Source organism: Equus przewalskii, chromosome 9 (assembly GCF_037783145.1).
Source record: "Equus przewalskii isolate Varuska chromosome 9, EquPr2, whole genome shotgun sequence".
Taxonomy (NCBI): Eukaryota; Metazoa; Chordata; class Mammalia; order Perissodactyla; family Equidae; genus Equus; species Equus przewalskii.
This window is the reverse complement of record NC_091839.1, coordinates 13,075,340-13,093,686: the sequence shown is the minus strand read 5'-3', so window position 1 is coordinate 13,093,686 and position 18,347 is coordinate 13,075,340. Positions and strand designations below refer to the sequence as shown.

At 55.0% G+C, this 18,347-nt stretch overlaps 1 protein-coding gene across 3 annotated transcripts in view; it reads right to left on the bottom strand.

Moving 5' to 3' along the window:
* POU2F2 (POU class 2 homeobox 2) overlaps nt 1–17,768 on the bottom strand; it is a 74,612-nt gene extending 56,844 nt beyond the window's left edge. The window contains exons 1-2 of one of the 3 annotated variants that reach the window (XM_070557966.1): nt 17,526–17,768; nt 1,160–1,220 (exon numbers count right to left, since the gene is read on the bottom strand). The gene's annotated coding sequence lies outside the window, so the exon portion shown is untranslated. The remainder of the gene's footprint in view (nt 1–1,159; nt 1,221–17,525) is intronic. The other 2 variants (XM_070557962.1, XM_070557963.1) reach the window with 2 other exon arrangements.
* Between the last annotated feature and the right edge of the window lie 579 nt (nt 17,769–18,347).

The window sequence follows — 18,347 nt, the reverse complement described above, 5'->3', positions numbered from 1 at the left end:
GGGAAATTTCACATAAAAGTCTGGACCCCTGGCTTCTCTTGAGAAATCGGAAAATTGACAAGTAGGGGTTACATCTCTGCAGTGAGACAGTCAGTGGAGCTGAAAAGCAGCACCCCCTCCCCAATGTATTTTCCAGTCCACCGCGGTCCCTACAACACCAGATTGTAAACCCTGGGCTACAGCTTTCATCTGCTTCTGAAAGTGAGTCTGTGACCCCTGGTGCAGCAAGCAGGCCTGGGGAGGAGGCCGAGGAGAGGAACCAAAGGCCTCCCCGGGGTCCCGAGGGCTGCGGGTTAAGCTGCTCTGGTTGGAATAGGGATGGCAGCATGGGGGGGTCTATCCAGAGGCCTGTCCCCCATCACTGCATGCTCCCTGCGGAGCCTCACCAAGCCAGCGGAGCGAGCACTGGAGCAGATGCCCAGATCCCCCGCTTCTTGCAGAGCTGAGCAGCTGGAGAACTCCCGCTTCTGTTCAGGAGTCTCAGTGGGCTCTGGGAAGGGGCCTCACAAATCCTCACTCGCTCAGGGGAGCTTCCAGCTGTATTTCGAGCTCCCAGGTCCTGAGGCTACATGCTTTCATGGAGTAGCTGCTTTCACCCTCACGTCCTGTGTAGTGGGCGCTCTTATTACCCTCGTTTGACAGATAGGGAAACTGAGGCTCACCCAGCTGGCACGGGGCAGAGCTGGCACCATCCGGCTCTGGAGCTGGAATCTGAACTGCCTCACTAGACTTCCATTCTCAGGACAGCGCTTAAGGTGGGTTCTGGTGTTATTCCCTTTTATAGACGAGGAAACAGAGGCTCTGATGGTTCCAAGTCACTCAAGGTTAAGAAGGGACAGAAAAGAGACTTAGACACAGGCGTGCCTGACCCCAAGCTGGTTTGAGCCACCACATTATCCCCATCTCTTTCCTACTGAGCCCCAACACTCATCAGCAGAAACCACCACAGTCACCTCCACCCAGAACCAGAACTTTCTGGTTTGGCCAGAAAGCCACAGGATGCACAGAGGATGAAAACACAAATCGCAAGGGCAGAGGCAGAATGAGGAAGGGCAGTCTCCCGGGTGGGGCCAGGGAAGAGGAAGAGAAAGCAGGAGCATTGAGAGGAAACAGGACCTGGAGCACAGCCACAAGCAAAGCTCTGGGCCGTGTCCCTTACCTCTTGGGCAGACGCAGCGAAGCTAATACATTCAGGCCACCAACCCGGTCCAGTCGAGAACCTGGAAAGAGAGGAAAGGGGAGTCAGCTTCCTGAGGAATTCGAGAAAGGTCTCCACCTCATGCAGGATGAGGCACAGCTGGAGGAAAGGGACCTGCTCCTGTCACATCAGCAGGAGTCCCAAGTTGGTGAATGGGGAGCCAGGTCCTGCTGGCCACTTGCAGCCTTCAGCAGTCATTTCCGGGCTCTGAGCCTCAGTGTTCCCATCTCATAAATGGGCATGCTGGTGGCTACCCTGTTTTTCCCATCAGACTGGAAGCTCCTTAAACAGCAGGGACTTGTCTCCCGGCTTTAGCCTTTGGCAGAGGGCCTGGCAAGCATGGGATGCTCAATAAGTACATGCCAGATGATTGAGTGAATGGATGGATGGATGGAGGAATTAATTAATTAACAAACTATCTCAAAGGACTGCTGAGAGGATCAAATGAGAAAGAAATTTGAAAGGATTACTCATTATTAGGTGTCTGTGTGCTGTGGGGAGATGAAAATAAGAGTCATGGTGGTATTTCTGATGAATATTTGTTCATTCATTTACTCATTTGGTTAATCAGCAGATACTGAGGCTCGTCTGAGCTGAGCTCTGGACCAAGGGTAGGGGGTGCAGAGATGGACCAGACAAGTTCTCTGCCCTGCCTACCAGGGGGCTCACAGGCAGCTTGGGGAGACTGGATAAAGAGCTGATGCCAACACTTGGGGACAGGCAGAGGATGCTGCGAAATCCCAGGGGAGGTCAGGGAAGACCTAGGGAGGACACGACCCCTGAGCCAAGCCTGGCAGACAAAGAAACTTTAGTCGGGCAGAGGGCCAGGTGGGAGGAAAGAGAATGTCAGGCCTTTGCCTGCTCATGGTTCAACTAGAGAAGGATGGGAAGGATGAGGCCACAGAGAGGAGGGGCTGCACCCGGCAGGGTCTGGTCCAAGTAGCCGGGGGCAGGGACAGGATCCAGTTAGTCTTTAGAACGGTCCCGTTGCATGCTGTGTAGAAGATGAAGAGGACAGAGAAGATGACAGGACATGGGAGAGTGCTACCCATGGGAGGCCTCTCTACAGCCCTGCAGGGGTATCACCCCCACTTTACAGATGCAGCAGGCAAGGCTGCAGGGAGACGTATGTGACTTCCCAAGGATCTTGTACCACTTGGCGAGGGGCGGGGCTGGTTAGAGAGCTGGGCCTGTGTGTCCCCTGCCAAAACCTGGTTTCCTGCCTTCTGAGAAGGCAGTCTTCTTGGAAAAGCCGCCTGAACCCGCACAAAGACCACCCTTGCCCCTGCTTGCTGTGGGCACTCAGAGAAGGGGCAAGGACCGTAGGATCGAGAGAGACTTCCCAGAGGAGACAGGATTTCAGGGAGAACTTCCCACCAGGTGGGTACTGATGAGTGGAGAGTGAGCAACATTGGAAGCCATGGCTCAGAGAGGGAGAGCCTCGTGGGCGAGGTCACACAGGCAGGAAGCCCATATGTGTCTGACATCTGTGAGTCCCTGTGGGTGCAGTCCTGAGAAGGGAGGCAAGAGGTGGGTGGGCAGGATGGCCATGGACCTTGGAGTTTGGCAGACTACTTTTCTATCTCATGGCAAATCTGCCAGTTACAGATGGGGAGACTGAGTCCCAGAACAGCCAAGGACAGAAGGAATTAGTGGAGGCAGGAATGGAGTTCAGGAAGAGAAGAAAGAGAAAAAGACTGACTGAGACAGTGGAGAGGGAGATAGATAGATAGATAGATAGATAGGAAAGAGATGAGATGGGGCGACATAAACGCTCAGAGAGGAGTGGAGGGAGCCACAGGCAGAGAGACCAGAGAAAAACTCAAATGGGAAAAAAAGAAGGGGGTAAAGGAATATGGGCTGCCCAGCTGTACCCACCACGTCCCTCTCTCTACCTGGGCCTTCATCTTCAGGGGCAGAAGGGGACCAGGACCCCTGATCCCTGGGGGGAGGGAGGAGCTGGGGTTTCTGCCCCCTCAGGGGCTGCTCCCCCCCACCCCGGAGCTAATCAGCGGCTGTCATCTCCACGGTGAGGTCTTGGTTAAGGAGATTTAGGGCCAGGATCAATAGGAAATTTAAAAATCGATGCAGCGCGCAGGGCAAAATCGATGGCGTTTAATCGCCTTGCCGATTCCCAGTCAAAACAATTAGCCGCGCTGAGTGTTGAACACGGTGGCGACACGGCATTAACCGTCAATATTGGTGTAAGTGATGGTGGGGCGGGCGGGGGAATCCTTGGGCCTCTCAGGGGCCCGGAGTCAGACAGCGCCTTAGGGCTGGGGTCTTCCCCTGAGGCAGCGTCCCACACTGGGGCTTCCCTCCAGTCGTGTCCCCGCTTGTCTCTGCCCTCTGCCCTCTGCCCCCCTCAGCAGCGATGCCCATGGGCAACACCACCCCTGGCCCATCTGCCTCTGATTCTCCTCCTCATCCTGTCCCCCAGACCCCTGTGCCCCCATGTGCCCGCTGACAGACTCCTCTCCCAAGTAGATACCATCTCCCTGTAGGAGAGACAGCCCTGTGGGAGCGGGGAGCCCTATTCCAGCAGTGCCTTGAGATCGGAAGATGGTGGGAGTGGGAGCTATTTAGAAGATGCCTTCTCCCCGCTTCACAGGTGGAGACTCTGAGGGATGGAATGGGAAGCAGTTGGCCCGTCGTGACCTGGCACAGGAAGTAGAGGAGCCAGGACTTGAACCCTGATTCCTCTGACTCCAAAGTCTATGCTCCTTGCAGCTGCGCCACAGAGAAGGGGAAGATTATGATGTTCACCAGAGAAGGAAAGAAAACTCAGCATTTGGTCCTGACCCCTCAGCTCTCCTCGCAGCTGGTAGAATGGTTTACTGTGTCCTGGGGTCAGTCTGCTACCCGCCTGCCAGACTGTGGGTTCCTGGAGGGTAGGTTGGGACCTGGCTCCCCTGGAGGTCCCAGCTTCGCCCAACACAGGGGATGGCCCTGAGCTGGAGCCTGGGACAGGCCTGAGGATGACAGTGCCCCTTGGCCCCACACACAGACTGCCCACACACACCTCCACCGAGGGACAGATGAACGGAGTGCTTGGCCCCCACAAACACATCAGCTCAGATGATTTCAACAGAGTAGCCCTTAGCGAGAGCAGCCGGCATTTCCTGAGCGCCAGCTATGTCCAGGCGTGGTTAGTTTCTCTGTAGGTATGATCTCGCAGAATCCTCACAACCATTTAGTATCATCCCCATGATACAGATGAGAAAATGGAGGCTCAGAGAGGTGAAGTCACTTGCCCAAGGTCACACAGCCAAGAGGGGGCAGCTCCGTCTGACTGGATTCTGAGGGGCATGGGACACAGAGCAAACAAGATCTAATGACTGCAAGCAAGAGAGCAGGATGCAAGGAGGGAGTGGAGGAATCTTGCCCCTAGACAGAGGACTGGGAGGGGCCCCCACAGGGCCAAGGGGCGTGGGGGGCTGGACAAGCAAGAGAGGGGCAGGATTGGAGACAGCACTCTGGACTCCTGACCTGGCAGGACTAGGACAGGAGATGGTGAGGCCAACGCTGGCTCTCACCTGCTCTGAACTTGCCCATGGGCTCCTGGTTCTGGGGTGCTGTGTGGGGAGGGCAGAGGCTTCCGCGGCCACCTGCTCCCTGGCGTAGAAGAGCAGGGCGGGGGAGTAGGCAGGGGAGGAGGCCCATGAGATGAGCCAGGGATTGATCTGACAAGGTCCTAATCAAATGGTCAATATCGCTGACCTGACCACTTAACCTATTGATAAGCTGGCAAGGATGGAGCAGGCGGCGAGAGGGCTCAGGGAGGGAGGCAGCGAGAGGGCTGGGGGGAGCCTGATGGGGCAGTGCTCAGGCCGCAATGTGCCTGGGTCTGGGGGCCTGGAAGAGGGTGGTCTCCCCCTCAAGTGCCTCAGCCTCCCCTCTGACAGGTCACGTGTCTTCTGTCTGGGGGCTTTAACTCAAGCCCCTCCCTCCACTCAGGCCCTCCGCACCGCCCTGCATGAGGCTGGGAACTGTCCTCAGCACCCAAGTCACTCCCAGCTCCCCTTGGATGATGCCTCAGCTTTTTACACATGCGAGGGACTTCGAGCCTCAATGTGCTCGTCTGCTAACTGGGGATAATTATAACAGGGAACGCAGGAAAACAACCTAGAAGTCCTACGACTGGGGACTGGTACGATAGACGACGGTACAGCAGCCACACACAGGAGGACCGCGGAGTTGTAGAACACGCTCGAAATAAATTCATTGACAAGGGAGCGATGTTCACAATCCTTTGTTAGGAAGGAAAAAAGGCAGGTTATAAACCGGCAGGTAGCATAGGATCCCATTTTTATGAAACACACACACACTATTTTTCCCAAAGAAAAAGGTTCAAAGCAGAAGTCAGAATTCTGAGTTTGGTCTCAGGCGTCTGAATTTTAATAAGTTCTTTGGATAAACTTGCAGGCATACTCCAGTTTGAGAAAAGGCTATCTAGAAGGACAGACATCAAGACATTAATTTTTTTTCCACTTAAATAGATTGTCATGGTGGGTTTTTTCCTTGTCTCTTTGAATATCTGCATTTTCTATTTTTTCACAATGAACCTGTGCCACATCAGTTAACATTTGTTTGTAATTGCAGAAAGCGGGGCTAATGAAACTTGCATTGGCAGGACTGTGGCTAGGCGCCCGGTGTGCACACAGTGATGGTGTTTCTCTGTCCCCCTTCCCTTTCCCAGCCAGAAGTGTCTTGGGTTCCCCTGTATCCAAGCCTAGCAGAGTCCAGTGTCCCCGGGACTGTGAATGGATCTGAGTCTGCTGAGTGGAGAAGCACTTGCTCCTCTGGTTTCTCCTCTATTAGAGAGAGCAGGGTAGGACCAAACCGAATTCTGGGCCCTGTCCCCTCTTCAGGAAACTGGCTGAGGACTTACAGACAGGAGGAACAGCTGAAGGGGAAGCTGAGGCCCAGAGGGAGGGAAAGTAATTTTCCAAAGTGATGCAGCTGGGACCAAAGCTGGCCTCCTGGCTCCTAGGTCATGCCATCCCATTGATGAGAGGGAAAAAATTCCAAGCGCTAGTGTGCATGCAGGCCAGAGGACTAGTGAGAGAGCAGGCACTTCTATGGGGCAGAAGAGCATGGTGGTCAAAAAGCCAGTCTGCCACCGCCTCGCTGTGTAACCCTGGGCAAGTCACTTCACCTCTCTGAGCCTCAGCTTTCTCAAACATAAAACAGAGATAGCAATAACAGCTGCCCCTCAGTGCTGGTGTGAGGAGTCAACAAGACCATGCTTCTAACAAACTTAGCAGAGGGCGTGACACAGAAAGGGGCCAGTGAGTGGGGGAAATGATGTTAGGATGATCAGCCACGCATGATATAAGTGAGTAGGATGGGAAGGGGGCAGGAGGGAACACAGTGGGAGGAAAAGGGAGAAGGTGTGTCCTGTACCTGTCTTGGGGTGAACAAATGCAACGAAGACACCTGGCTAAATGTGTTCCTTTGTTCATTCATTCCTTCATTCGCTCATTCAATAATAGGCCAATAATAATAGGCCAATTCTAGGCCAGACCCTAAATCAGCCGGCAATCCAGAGAGGAACAATAGAAGTTCCCACTGGGTTAGTAAAGCAGAATTAGGGATGGCTGGGCTGGTCTCTCGTCTGTGAGAGCTGCTGCCCCAGTGGCCTCCAAACTTCCCTCGGGGCTTCTGCGGAACGGGGTCGCGGACGGGAGCACAAGCCCTACCCTCTGGCCATGTGGTACTCCAGGTGCGAACGTGTGCCAGCACACATGGAATAGTAAGCTCTGTGCAGACGGGTTACGTTCACCTTTGTGAGTCATAGCCCCGCACTCCAGGCCTGACACGCTAGGGATGCGCCATGCTCGGGGTTTCTTCCTCCTTTTATTTTTCTGCATTTTTTCTCTTTTTTTTTCCTACATGAGCCACTGCCACAGTATGTCTACTGACAGATGTGTGGTGTGGTTCCATGCCTGGGAACCGAACCCAGGCCACCGAAGTGGAGCATGCCGAACTTTACCCACTAGGCCATGACGGTTGGCTCTTTCTCCATTTTTTTTAATCAAAAAAAAGTTCAAACCACCTAGTGCAACGCCTAACACCTGGCAGGTACTCTATAAACAGCAGCTGTTATTAGTCTCATCATCACACATCATCACAAACACACACATACACACACATGATCTGTCCTCATCCCCACAACCACCTTATTTTGCCAACGAGAAAAGTTGAGGCTTAAAAGGAGTGATGGGATTTGCCCAAGGCCGTGGCTGGGGCTAGAAGAGGGTGTCGACTCCATGGTCCAGGGTCTCCCCTCCCGCTGGCTGGGGGCGGGGCCGTCAGGGTGTGTGTTGGGGGCGAGGGAGGCAGGGTGGGGGGTGTGTTGATTGGGGCAAAGATGAGTTGGCTGAGGGAAGGGGAGCATTGTGAGGGAGACAGTGAAGCATACAGGCCTGGGATGATAGGTTTGGAGTCTGGCTGCTTCGAGGCTCAGCAAGAGGTGGTCTGACTTGCCGCCAATCCCCCTACAGCACTGGTAGGTGTACCCCCCAGGAGGTGAGTTCCCTCCACCCTTGTCTTGTGCAGCAGACGTCCAGCTCTGCCATTATATTGGGCAAATAGGATGACAGGGCATCTGGCTCCTGTTCATCTGACAACCATCCACTGAGCACTTCCTGTGTGCTGAACATTGTCCTAGGCACTGGGGATACAGCATGAACAAGACAAAGTTCCTGCCTTCATGGCGCTCACCTTCCAGTGGAGGGAGAGACACAAGAGACAAGAGACAAGAGCTAAGAAGGAAAATAAAGCAGGTGAAACGGTAGGTTACAAGATGATGTTACTTTAGACCGAGAGGCGAGGAAAGGTCTGTTGGGGAAGGTAGGTTTTGAGCAGTGGCCCAAATGAAGTGTGGGGGTAAGAGCTTTCCTAGAAAAGGGAACAGCAGGTGCAGAGGCCCTGAGGCAGGAGCAAGGTTGGTGTGTTTGAGGAACAAGAAGGCCAGAGGGGCCTGAGCTTCTGAAGGCAGCGAGGCATGTGCCAGTTCACGTAGGGCTTCTAGGCTAAGGAAGATGTTCTAAGTGTGATGGAGGGAACAACAGGCTTTCTCACTGTGGCACATGAGAATTGGTCTCATCTTCAAAGACCAGGCTCCCTGGTCCTCACCTCTTCCCCAAATACCCTGTGGGGCCTTTTGACCCATTCATTCTCTAAGAACAAGCTCAAGAAACCTTTTATAAACCCTTGGAGTCCCTGAAAGGGCTTTGTTAGGGTCCACCTCCCCAGACTGGGGACTCCTCTGGGGCAGGGAAGGGTCTGGCTCATCCGTGTGCCCTGGCACCCACTCAGGCCTGGCCACAGGAGGCCTCAGAAAACAATAGAGTGTCGGTGGTCACTAAAGGGAACTATAACCCTTGACCTTCACCTCCCAGCGAATCTCTACTTGGGGGCAAGTTGTAGCTTGTTCAACTCTGCCCAGTGGCCAAGAGATGGGGCTGGGAGCAAGCGGGAGGCGGTCTGTGCCACCTCCCTGGCCAGGCCTCATCCAGTGTTCCCAGAGTGGATGGGCAGGGCAGGGAGCCCCTCCTCCAGGTCTCCCCCTCCTCCTCCTGGCCTCCTCCACACCAGACTCTGAGGGATCCCTGACTTAGTATCCAGCTCACATCCCGTCAAGTCCTCCTGAAAACCGTTCCATGCTACGCCATGTGCCTGGAATAAATCCCAAGCCTCGTGGCCCTTCCCAACGATGTCAAGCCTCATCTCTCACCCTCCCTGCACACACCTGCCGGTCTGGAGATGTCCCACACGCACTCACACCTCCGTGCCTTTGCACAGGCGAGTGCCTCCATTTGGAAAGCCTCTGTCTCCCTTTTTCCTCTGGACCCTGCCCCCTTCTCCATGGCACCTGTCAGTGAGGCCCCCTGGACTCTCCCAGGCAGCTCAGGATCCTGCTCAATGTGGTCCCAGCATGCTCTGTGTGCCTCTATTGGAACCCAGACATCTGAGGCCCCAACAGGTGGACCCCATTTCCCAGCAGAGAAGTTTTCTAGAAGGGTATCGAGGTACAGCAGGGTGGGAGTGAGGGCATCTGTGTCCTGCATTATTTATGCCTGTGTGGCCTTGGTGAGTTTCGGATGTGTGTGCACATTTAGAATCTGTGTGTTGTGTCTAATGCTCAGCTTAAATGTCACTTCCTCAGAGGTGTTACACCTGACCCACCAATCTAAACCAGGATCTCCCGTGATCCCCACGCAGCCCCTTGTCCCTTTCCTTCCCTGATGTTATCGCTGTTATAACTAACTACACACAGAGGTCCATCAGCGCCCATCCTGTTGGCTCGGAGCTCTTGGAGAGCAAGGCCCAGGTCTATCCTGTAAATTGCTGCCTCCGGCTTCTAAGACAGGGCCCGACTCACAGAAGGTTCAGTTCCTGTGTGATGAGTGGATTCATTCCATGCACCTTTTCAGACTTGAGCACCTACCCATTTTCATTTCAGCCAAAGAGGACAAGTCTAAAGTGGGGAATGTTTGTGTGCTATAACTCAGGACATGTCCCTTCCAGCCACTGTCCGTGGCTTCCCCATGGGACCTCTGAACGTGGCCTGTGTGCACCCGTGGGCATGTGGGCTGGGATGCTGCCATGTGTGAGTATCTATATTTGTACCTTTTCTGTTGAAAAAGAATCTCCATGTGTGGAGCTCCCTGGTGTTTTGGCATTTGTCTTGCCCTGTGATGTCTCGGTGTGATGCCCTGTGACATCATGTGTGCATGGACGTCTGGGCTTTCATACCTGTATGTCAGTATGTGCTTATCCTTGTTCCCAAATCTGGCGTGTCCATTTCAGCATCTCTGGAGACGTGTGTACAAATGCCTGTGTCAATCTGCAGGCTTTAGTATCTGTGCATTTTCTAAGAGAATCTCTGACCAAGGGTATGTGTACCTGGGTCTCAAGACCCACGGGTGCACCTCTGTCATGTGTTTGAGAATCTATTTGTGTGTCTATTTCAGAACCACTGTATATGTCTGCATGTATGTCTATTTCAAAATTTGCCCATGCGTCTCTTCAAGACTTATGTAGCCTCTGTAGTTCAGAGAGTATGAGTGTGTGTGTGTGTGTGCACGCACGCGCACGTGCATGTCAGGGGTGACATGGACACGTGCATACCTGTGTGTCTCTCTTCCCTTTGCTGCTGCTGCCTTCCCAGTCTGGATGAGTACCTATTCTCTGTCTCTCTCTCACACACACCCACCCATGCTCATATGTGCTGTGCGGATGCGGAGGGGGCCGGGGTGTCAGCAAGCTCCTGTGTCACAAGGTTAATTTCTCCGCAGCCAGGCAGGCTGGGCCCTGAGGGGAGTGGTGGGGGAAGGGCTGGTCCCCACAGCCCCTCTGATAAATATGTATTTGGGGCTGCTGTGCTCAAAGGTCATAGGAGGGAGAAGGAGGAGGAGGGGTGGTCTACACTGTGCGGTGCTGCTGGGTCCCAGCCAGGCCCAGCATGGGTTGTATGACTCCCTCCAGAGGGATGATGAGATTCAGGGAGATGCCCCCCTCATCTGCTCTGGTCCACCCCACCCACAGCCATGCTCAGAGGGAGATGCTGTTGTGGACACACAGACATTCAAACTCTGGAACAGGCAAGCACACAAGCCCACACCCGCCGCTACCCAGACAGAGGCTCAAATGGATGTACAAAGACAGCCTCGTGGGCCACCAGATGAACTGATAGCTGGGAGTCCAGAGCCAGATCCATCCCTTCTCCCTCACCCTAACCTTCATCCAAATACCAAAAAAAAAAATACAAGCACACAAGAGTGCATAGCATCTCACAACAAGAAAGGTCCGTACACACTTGATATACACATGCACACTTGGACATAAAGGTGCACAGGGTCCAACGAGAAAGGTGCCTGAACACTTTGTGGGTGGACATGTATATACACACCAGAAGCAAACACACACAAAGGTGTGCACATAGATGCACACCAAGAGTCCTGAAGTTCTACAGAGGTAGGTGCACGCTGACAGTTGCAAATAAACGTGCGTGTGCACAAACACACATAGACACTCACATGCATACTCACACATACAAAGACCCCAAGACACACATGCAAGGCAGGATGCATGGCGGAGCCAGGCTGGGAAACCCACCCTGCTGCAACACCGCCCGCTCCGGCCCTTTCCCCATGGAGGCGAGAATGACCACCTGGTCTCTGGTCCATGGCCCCCTAGCCGGTTCCAGCCAAATGCGCCATCATTTGTCCAGCCCCGAGTCACATCAATTGTCGAGCCTCCCCTCCTCGCTGACCAGCCCTCTCGGCCATCGGCGGCCTCGGCCATTAGCCGGCTCCCGCCTCTGGCCTGCATGTGTTGAATCTCCCTTACCTGGCAGAACCGTTCAGACCAGTGGAGCCCTTTCAGGGTCTGCCTGACCCTTTCCTCATGGGAGGGATGTCCCTGTTGTGTGACCTGCAGCCCAGGCCTCAGTAAGACTCCCCCTTCGGCACACTACTCAGGCTGTCATTCTTCAATGAGCGCTGGCCACGGTGGTTCTGGTGGATCGCGAGGCTGTGTGTTTGAGTGTGTGTGTGTGAGTCCGCTTGTAGGCATGTGTGTATGGCTGGTGGGATGGCTACAGCTGTGCTTTAAGTCAAAAGAAGTGTGTGTGCATGCGTGCGTGCGTGAGTGTGTGTGTGAATAAGGGGTTAGGATGTCAGCAGCTGTGCTTAAAGTCAAAGAGAGTCTGAGTGTGTGGTTGTGTACATGGGGAGTTAGGGTGTCAGGGACTGTGCTTCACATGTGTGTGCACATGTGCATGTGCTTTAATGCATGGAGTGACTTGGCGTATCAGTGTGGCCTGGGTGTGGGGGGCCATGAGGGGCTGTTTCTGTCTTGGGCATGGGGGGCAGCAGTACTGGCGTCTGCTTCTCAAGCGGTTGTGAGCAAGTGGAGAGTGTCTCTCCCAGACTCTGTTGCCTGTGTTTGTGAAAGTGACAGATGCTGCCTCCCTGGCCTCACTGCGGCGGATTAAGTCTGTGAATGCCACATGAGTCTGCACCCCAGTGGGGGAGGGTCCCCAGCCTGTTCTTACACTCGGGTGTATGGGCCACAGCCCTGAATGGTATAGGATCCTGGGGTGAGGGTTAAAGTACCCCCCTTGTTGCTTTCTGTGAGGGAGATTGTGTCTGAATGGACGCCAGGGTGAAGGGCTCTGTGTGTGTATGTGTGCACGCGCATGCACTCATGCTCACATACTAGCCCATGTTGTCCAAGGCACATTGTCGTGAGATGCACATGTGGCGCGCGATCACGCGTGTTATAGCTCCACGGGGCCGGCCAGATCAAGTCCAAACTTCTCAGAGCCTCCACAGACAGGCCTTGCTACACTGTACCAACCTCTGCTCCTAGGGCCACACCCCCAATCTGGGCTGCTTTCTCCCCAGTCCCCTCGGCCATCTTTCTGCCCTCCTAAGCATCCTCGAAGACTCACCTCCCTATTTAAACCCACACCGTTCTCCTTCTCCAGACTCCTAATGACCCAGAAGCTCCCTTTGTGCTTACAGTCCAGGCACCCAGAATCCTGTCCAAGGTTGGGTTGGGGTCCACTTCAGGGTCCATGACTGTGCCTAACAATTTTTTGCAGGTTAGGAGTGATCATGCTACCATCGCCTGATTACCTCAGGGAACTATCTGTACTTCATTCGCTCAGTGACTCACACCACTCAATAAATACCTACTGAATTCAGGGACCTAGGATGTGGGGCCACCACCTCCAGCCTCCTTCTGAGTGTGTCAGAGCTGGGAAAGTTGCCTTCCCCGAGGATCTAACGAAGGTGGGGCTGTGGGTAAGTAAGGGGAAGGGCACCTGCCTCCCAAGGCCGCACCTGCATCTGGGAAGGGGGCTGCAAGCACGGGGCTCCCCATAAGAGATGGAGGAGAACACAAGCTCATCCATAATCCTGCCTTTGAACAGGCCCAGCCCCTAACCATCGCCGACAGAGTGGGCCCTCGACCTCGTTCATTTGCCAGCTTTCCTTTCAGGATACAAAGCAAGACCCAGGTCCTCAAAGCCCTCGCTGAGCCACATAAGGCATCCATCCACCTGACAGGTCCTGGGAGACAGGTCTCAGGGGGCAGGAGGGAAGGGGGAAGGGGCCAAGCCAGAGAAAGGAAATGGTGCTGGGACCGCTACGGGGAGAGGGACAGACCTCCGAGGCCAGACCAAGCTCAGCACCAGAAGTCCAAAGACCTCAATCCTAGCACTGCTTGGTTGCTCATGGGCCGAGAGAATCACGTGAACCTCAAACGCTCATCTGTGAAAAGGCACCATCAGGGCTGCTGTAAGAGCTAGGCGAATGTAAGGGGCGTCGTCATCGTCATTATTATTATTAGATCAGGAGTGTTGGGTGGGCCCAAGGGAAAAACAGTGAGTGATATATATTTAGAAGAAAGAACAGACCCCAGTCTGAGGAGACCCCACATCCACTCTCTCCTCCAACAATTCTCCAGCCCAGGTTTCTCAACCCTTTCAATCCTGAAAAAAAAAACCTGGAAATTAACCAGCACATGCCAGACAGGAAAACTGCTCCCTTACCCCCGTCAAGGTTCAAGCAGCCCCTGGCATGGCCCTCTGTCACCCCAACCCCACATCATGCCCCCACACATCAGGATTATGCACTACGGCTCTGCCAAGCTTTAGCCAGTGGGGTGCTGAGGTTGTGACCCCTAGTTTGGCTATTACATAGGTAGAGGAAAGGATTCTGGTGTCTGGCTGCTGCATGCAAGAAGCAAGTGTGTGAACCAGGATGGAGGTGGCGTGGGGTGGCCACTGATGGACCCTCTGGAAGAAAATCTTGCCGGCATGCTGTCTATGATGTATAGGTTAATCTTTATCACACACACAGCAAGCGTATGGGCACACACACACACACACACATACACACTGTGGCCGAGTTCTTTCTCCACCAAGGCTCCTGCCACAAACACCCTCCATTTTCCCTACAAAGACTGGCAGAGGGAAGTGAGGGCAACCAAGGCTGCCAAGGATGGCAGTGCAACTGACCAGAGGGTTGGCCAGCAGCCTAAGGGAAATGGGGATCTGGACCTCTCCAGTGGGCATGGATGGGCCTCCCTGTCCAATATTACCCAGAAATCAGGAAGTAGATGCATAATCGCGATATCAGCAACTGGAGATGCTGCCTGCGGCCCTGATCCACTTGCCTCCTGGCCCGCCTGCCACCCCTTGACACAGGATGCTTTGTTACTACGGAAGAGCCAGGGAAGGTTTCTGTGGGCTGGCAGACTTCGGGCAGGGGGCATCTTTTCTTGTTTTGTTTTCTTGAACCCAGCTTCAAGGCTGCTGTGCAAGCATACTGTCAAACCCACCCATATGCTCGCGACCTCTGTGCACCTCTCTCATCACTGCACCCAGACCCTGCTTCATAAACCCACCTTCCCTCTGACCCAGGACACACAGAGACACCTAACAAGAGCAATAACAACAACAACAATAATAATAGCTCTATGCAGAAATGGTACTTTCGCATATGTGACTTTATTTAACGTGTACCCTCATGTGCACACACCACGTTCAGACCAAATACACACACATAGAGCCTCTACTCCAACCATGCTGCACGTACAGATTGACGCACCCACTGCCAATGCCAGACTTGGCACACAGATCTCTGCACACATGTGGACGGCTGCCACGCAGAGTCAGAGAGTGCCTCCCGAGTGCACACGTATCAAGACAAGGGAAAGATCAGTATAAATACATGCACCAGCTCCCTCTTGCACATGGATCATCAACAATGGGGACCCCCAGTATCCAGCCCCCCGCTGAACACACGTCGTGGTTCTGCACCTTTGGATCCTTACTCTGCCAGAGCTCCCAAGCCCTGCACACAGTCAGTCCATCTTGAACACCTCTTGCGATGCACACAGGCCTTGTATGCACACACACTGCCGCCATGGTCAGACTCTGTACACACCAGTCCCCCACTGCACACTGACGCTACACTCACCCCTCGTGCCCCCAGGGAGGGGGGCAAATTCACGTAACAAGATGGCAAGAGAGTAAAAGCCACTGAGTTACGTGGATCCTTGGGTCTTTCTCTAAATCCAGGACCTGCTGCCCAACTCCGCAGGCCCCAGGATCGAGGGAGAAAGTGGGGAGTGGTCAGCAGACCAGAGGCTTTCACTTAGGATGTTTTACCTGGGGATCAAAAGCTCTGAGGAGCCTCTCAGATGGACCTCCGCCCCAGTCTCCTCCCTTTTCACTTCCCATTAGTAATCTATGTCATTTTTGTCTCTGTCCACACCCCTCTGTCTCAGTGGGGCTGAGTCCATAGCCATGAGCCCTCACTTAAGGTCTTCCCCTCCCCCTCCCATGTCCCCAGTGAGCATCCAGCAGGACTTCTCTGAGAGGCAAGAGAAAATAGGCGGTGGCACTAGAGACCCCAGGACAGACCCAGGCCCCCAGCAGAGAAAAGAGGGTAGAAATACATGGGGGTGCAGAGTAGGGGGTAGGCTCTGGTGGGAAGTTGGGGGACTCTTGTCTTTGCCCAGAGCCCTTCTCACTGGTATCCCACTCAAGGCCAATGCTACAAAAGTGATGAATAAATGAAACTGAGGGAGGGGGTAGAAAGGATGGGGCGAAAGGAGAAACCAGTGGCAGGAGGGAGAATGAAAGAAGAGAAAGGGAGAGAAAAAAAGAGAGAAAAAGAAAGGCAGGGGTGGAGAGAAGGAAGATAGAAAAAAAAAGAGAGAGAAAAACTGAGGTGGGGGGGAGAAAGCTTTTATTGAGAGGAGGAAGAGAGAGAGAAACTGAGAAACAGGGAGAAAGAGAACCCGGCAGCAGAGATGGAGAAAAGGAGCCAGAAAGGACAGGAGAGGGAGAAAAGAGAAGGGCGCAAAGAGGCAGGAGGAGGCAGCTGAAGGGGCTCCCCAAGTTACAGACTTTGCCCAGTGAGCTGAGGGGCGCACCTTGGTTCCCCAACATCACTCCGGGGCCCACCTCTCCTCCTGCCGGAGACACCGCCGCCTCTCCGCGCCCCATCCGGGCTGCTCCCTCTCCCGCCTTCCACCCTTCCAGCAGTCCGAGGCACCCCATTTCTTTCTCCTGCCCCTTGCCCCTCACTCCCGCCACCCGCCAGCCCTTTCTGGTTCCCAGTGCCCTCTTACCTCTCCCCCCCATGCACCCTGCTTGCTTCGGAGCTTCAGACAGCATCACCAACCAATATCCTCACCATCATCGCACTAAACCGGCCCCCACACCCCCAGGAAAGGGGGAAGAAAAAAAAAAAAAACAGGCTGCACTGCCACCAGCCCTGACCCCCTCTAGCCTCATTTTCTCCACAGTCACCCATTCCCCAAATGCAGGATCCAAAATGGGGATCCCGCCCAGCCCGGGGAGCCTCTCCAAAGCGCCGAGGCCAGCCAGGAGCGGAGCCGCCTCGCCTTTCTCCTCTGCGCTCGCTCTTTTTGTCTACGGTGGCCCCGGCTTGGATGTGTTTTATTTTCATCGTCTTTTTATTGGTACTATTTTTTTCTTTCTCTTTTTCTTTATTTTTTGGCCTGGGGGGTGGGGGGCAGCGACGAAGAGCCCACCGCCTGGTCTCCTCCGCCAGCTCCCGGCCGTCGGCTCTTTCTCTAGTCTGCGCTCCTCTCGCCTCCCTCCTTTCTCTTCTGTCCCCGCTTGCTTCTCCGTCCTTTCAGCTCCGTCCTCAGTCGACTGCTCTCTCCCGTCTCTACTGCCTCCCCCTCCTAGCCTCTCCTTTCCCCATCCTTCTTACCCCTTCTCCCCTTTTTCTCTTCCTCTTCACCTCCTCTGCGTCCCTATTTCTTCCCATCCCTCGCCCCCCCAGCCCCCAACCACGCACATCTCTCCTTTGGTTCCCTGGCTGCCACCGACAGCAAGCCGCCCTCCCCCCCACCTCGCCCCCAAATAATAAAAATACCCAGCCAGGGGGCAAAGCCCCGACGCCGGGCGCCGGGAGGGAGGCGAGAGGGCCGCGGCCGCAGCGGCGGCGGGCAGCCGGAGCGCGGTGCGGAGCGAGCGGCGCCCGCCCGGCTCCCGCCCGGAGAGCTCTCTGCAATAGGCCGAGCCGGCTGCATTAAGCTTCTTGCAATCAATAAAGCGCGGGTCAGATTATGCAAAGCGCAGATATTAATATGCAAAGTTTTAAAGATTTTTAAATGGAAGGGCGAGCGCGGCGCGGGCGGGCGGGCAGGGGCTGCGAGGGGAGAGGGAGGAAGGGAGGGCGGGCGGGCGGGCGCGCAGGCGAGCTGGGGAGAGGAGGAGGCTGCCCGCCGCCCGCCCGCCCGGCTGCGCCGCGCCGCCTTGCCTTACCGCTGCTCCCATCGGTAGGCGCCGCTGTCTTCGCCATGCGCGTCAGCTGCACGGCTCCGAGGGGATGGCCGAGGAGGAGCTGCCGCCGCCAACGCTACCCCCGCTCCCGCTCCCGCTCCCGCGCCCGCTCGCTGCCTGCTGCTGGCGCTGCTCTGGCCGCTGCTCCTCGCCTGAGCTGCCGGCGCGAGCCCAGGCGCGCGCCATCCCCGGCTCCCACCTTGTCCCCATGGCAACCCCGGGCCCAAGGATGCTCAGAGAGAGAGCGCGAGCAGAGAGCGAGGGGGGAGAGAGGGAGAGGGAGAGGGCGGGGAGCGCAGGGGACACGGAGGCAGGGAGAGGCCCGAGAGCCACAGAGACAGAGAGAGACACAGAGACAGATGCAGAGATATGCAGAGATAGGCTGAAAGAGAGAGAGACAGTGACAGAGAGAGCAGAGATGGGCGGGGAGTAGAGGAGGACACTGAGACAAGGAGAAGCGCAGAGACCAACAGAGACACACAGAGATGAACAGAGACACAAAGAGACACAGAAAGAGACAGAGGGGAAGGGGAGGGGGCAGGGAGCAGAATGGGACTCAAAGGCACAGAGATATCCTGAGACCCAGAGATTCACAGAGACACCCAGAGACACAGAGACATTCAGAGACATCCAGAGACAGAGACAGAGAGAAAATGGATAGGGGAGCAGGCAGGGAGCACAGAGGACACTGAGGCAGGGAAAAACTCATAGAGACAAAGAGATGCCCAGACACAGAGACACAGAGATACACAGAGACACACAGAAACAGACACAGGGACAGAGAGAGAGGGGTGGGGAGCAGAG